Below are 4,119 nucleotides of genomic sequence, written 5' to 3' on the forward strand. Positions count from 1 at the left end.
TAAATTCTGCCTGTTTTTATTATTTATTTATTTATTTTAAAATTTATTTATTTTTGGCTGCGTTGGGTCTTCGTTGCAGCATATGGGCTTCTCATTGTGGTGGCTTCTCTTGTTGCGGAGCGCGGGCTCTGGTTGCACAGGCTTCAGTAGTTGTGGCAGGTGGGTCAGTAGTTGTGGCTCACGGGCTCTAGAGCACTGGTTCAGTAGTTGTGGCATGTGCGCTCAGTAGTTGTGGCTTGTGGGCTGTAGAGCGTAGGCTCAGTAATTGTGGCACATGGGCTCAGTAGTTGTGGCTTGCGGGCTCTAGAGCGCAGGCTCAGTAGTTGTGGTGCACGGGCTTAGCTGCTCCGCAGCATGTCGGATCTTCCTGGACCAGGGCTCGAACCTGTGTCCCCTGCATTGGCAGGCAGATTCTTAACCACTGTGCTATGAGGGAAGTCCTGCCTATTTTTTAAATTAAAGTTTTATTGACCCACAGCCACACATGTTCCTTTACATATTGTCTATGGTTGTTTTCATGCTACTGCAGCAGAGCTGAGTGGTTGCTACAGAGACCCACAAAGCCTACAATATTTACTATCTGGGACTTTACAGAAAAAGTTTGTTGACTGCTGATCTAAAAGGTACAATGCAAGAAAAAATATTTGCAAGTCTCCAATGGAACCTAAGTTTAAAAAACTCTTTTTTCTATATAGTGAAGATATTCTCTTAAAAAGATTTTAAAAGAATTCTTGACATGAGGTTACAAATTGAAAGTTTACAGAAAAATCTCTCTTCAACCTCTGTCCTCAGCCACCTTGTTCCCTTCCCTGGAGACCATATTATCAAATGGTTCTGGGTTCTTCCAGAGACATATCATGCAAAGATTATTGTTTTACTATGTTGAAGCAGCATTCTTATTTCAGTTGTGGTTATATTTCTCTATTTAGTAAGAAAAAAAAGATGGGGCTTCCCTGGTGGCACAGTAGTTGAAAGTCCACCTGCCAGTGCAGGGGACATGGGTTTGAGCCCAGGTCTGGGAGGATCCCACATGCCGTGGAGCAACTAGGCCCGTGCACCACAACTGCTGAACCTGCGCTCTGGAGCCTGTGAGCCACAGCTACTGAAGCCCACATGCTGCAGCTACTGAGGCCTGCGTGCCTGGAACCCATGCTCCACAACGGGAGAGGCCACCGTGGTGAGAGGCCCGTGCACTGTGGCGAGGAGTGGCCTCTGCTCGCCACAACTAGAGAAAGGCCGCGCACAGCAACGAAGACCCAACACAGCCAAAAATAAATAAATTTTTTAAAGAAAGAGTAATTATGAGAAAAAATATACAAGGGAAAGGTCAATTCTTAGTTCAGCTTGTCACAGATATTGTGTACATGCTGTGGGCCCACCCTGAATTGATGCAGCAGAGAATATGGAAAAACCTGTAAGATGTGGTCTAGCTGAGGAGTGGCCTACTACAGTGCTTGAACCAAATCCTGATGCATGAGTAGGAGTTGAGTAAATGCATCTTTGTATTATAAATACTGCCAAGACTGAAAACTTCCCTAACCTGGGAAAGGAAACAGATATCCAGGTTCAGGAAGCACAGAGGGTTCCAAACAAGATGAACCCAGGAGGTCCACACCAAGACACTTAGTAACTAAAATGGCAAAAATTAAAGATGGAGAATCTTAAAAGCAGCAAGTAGAAAAGCAGCTAGTTATGTACAAGGGAACTCCCATAAGACTGTCAGCTGACTTTTCAGCGGAAACTCTGCAGGCCAGAGGGACTGGCATGATATATTCAAAGTGATGAAAGAAAAAACCCTACAATCAGGAATACCTGTCAAGGCTATCATTCAGATTTGAAGGAGAGATAGAGTTTCACAGACAAGCAAAAGCTAAAAGACTTCAGCACCACTAAAGCAGCTTCACAAGAAATGTTAAAGGGACTTCTCTAAGCAGAAAAGACCACACTAGAAATATGAAACTTGTGAAAGGAAAAATCTTATTGGTATAGGCAAACATTCAGTAAAGGTAATTAATCAACCACTTATAAATCTAGTAGGAAGGTTAAAAGACAAAAGTAGTAAAATCATCTGTATCCACAATAAGTAGTTAAGGGATACACAAAACAGAAAGTTATAAAATATGATGTCAAAAACATTAAAGGTGCGTGGGGGGAGTAAAAGTGTAGAGTTGTTAGAGTGTGTTTGAACTTAAGAAATTGTCAATTGAAAATAACTCTGTGTGTGTGTGTGTGTGTGTGTGTGTGTGTGTGTTGTTATATATGAACGTTATGGTAACCAGAAATCAAAAACCTATAATATACACACAAAAACAGAAAGGAATCCAAAGATGAAACTAAAGGTAGTCATCAAATTACAAAGAAAGAGCACAAAAGAAGGAAGGAACAAAGAAGAACTACAGAAACAACCAGAAAATAATGAACAAAATGGCAATAAGTACATACCTATCAATAATTACTTTAAATGTAAATGGACTAAGTGCTCCAATCAAAAGACATAGACTGGCTGAAAGGATACAAAAACAAGATCCAGGGCTTCCCTGGTGGCACAGTGGTTGAGAGTCCGCCTGCCGACGCAGGGGACACGGGTTCGTGCCCCGGTCCGGGAAGATCCCACATGCCGTGGAGTGGCTAGGCCCGTGAGCCATGGCCACTGAGCCTGCGCGTCCGGAGTCTGTGCTCCGCAATGGGAGAGGCCACAACAGTGAGAGGCCCGCGTACTGCAAAAAACAAACAAAAAAACGAAAACAACAACAAGATCCATATATCCTGCCCACAGGGGACTCACTTCAGATCTAAAGACACACACAGACTGAAAGTGAGGGGATACAAAAAAGTATTCCATGGAAATGAAAAGAAAGCTGGAGTAGCAATACTTCTATCAGACAAAATCGACTTTAAAAGAAAGACATTTTATAATGATAAATGGATAAATCCAGCAAGAAGATATAACAATTGTAAATATATATGAAGCCAACATAGGAGCACGTAAATACATAAAGCAAATATTAGCCAGTGCTGTCCAAAAAATGTGAGCCACATTTGAAAATTTCTAGTAGCCATATTAAAGTGAAAAGGAACGGGTGAAATTAATTTTAGTAATATATTTTAGTACAATATATAAGTAATATATAATTTCAACATGTAGTCAATATAAAATTGTTAATGAGATATTTTATATTTTTTTGTTATGTGAAGTCTTTGGAATTTGGTGTGGATTTTACATTTACAAGCACATCTTAATTCAGACTAGCCACATTTCACGTGCTCAGTAGCCACATGTAGGAGTAGCTTTGGTATTGGATAGCACAGCTCTGGATGCTGTATAAAGGGGACGTGCACATCCACTACTTGCTCATGGTGGAATCCCTGGGTGTAATTCAGAGAGAACAAGTATACATATTAAAATCATAAAGCATCTCCTATTTAGTTATGCATAGTTTTGTGTTTGGGGTGAAACGAGTATAGTATAGCCACGTGTGAGGCTTGCTATTGGGTTTGGCAGTTGGTCATCTGGCTGGTTTCTTCTGATGGCTCCCCAGGTACCCGAGTCCTACCCCTGCCTCCGTTTTTTGAGGAAGTGCTTGCTTCTCTCTTCCTTAGAAGTCTCCAGATACTGAATAGTGTTCTTAAAGAGAGGAAAAATGCAGGTTAGTTGTTGTTGTTGTTGTTTTTTAATATTTATTTATTTTGGCTGCACTGGATCTTAGTCGCGGCATGTGAGATTCTTTTAGTTGCGGCAGGCGGAATCTAGTTCCCCAACCAGGGATCGAACCTGGGCCCCCTGCATTGGTAGGGCGGAGTCTTACCCACTGGACCACCAGGGAAGTCCCAGGTTAGTTGGTTTTGCTTTTCTAGCGTTTTCCACTCTCTACCCAGGACCATCGTAGGGGAAATTTATTTGGCAGGTTCTTTCGGATTCCCCTTAATAACACTTGTAAGTAATGAGTATTTTCTGCATTCAAAGGAAAATAAACATTTACAGCAAAATCTACCTATTGCCAGTGTTGTACTTCTGCATTTTGCCCTTGATTTGGGTATAGGTTAGAAAATAGCCAGACCCCCTGTCAAAGCTTCGGGTGGAAGTTACTGTTGATCAGCAAGTTTGGCCCTTCTAATCGT

At 41.8% G+C, this 4,119-nt stretch overlaps 1 non-coding gene across 1 annotated transcript; it reads right to left on the reverse strand.

Annotated features, from left to right (window-relative positions):
* Positions 1-3,751: 3,751 nt before the first annotated feature.
* TRNAG-ACC (transfer RNA glycine (anticodon ACC)) lies at positions 3,752-3,824 on the reverse strand. The gene has a single exon. It is a non-coding gene; the product is annotated as a tRNA-Gly (tRNA).
* Positions 3,825-4,119: the final 295 nt, after the last annotated feature.

The sequence above is a fragment of the Delphinapterus leucas genome, chromosome X (assembly GCF_059928025.1).
Source record: "Delphinapterus leucas isolate spDelLeu-1000000601 "Yukka" chromosome X, BTC_Dleu_Yukka2, whole genome shotgun sequence".
Lineage (NCBI taxonomy): Eukaryota > Metazoa > Chordata > Mammalia > Artiodactyla > Monodontidae > Delphinapterus > Delphinapterus leucas.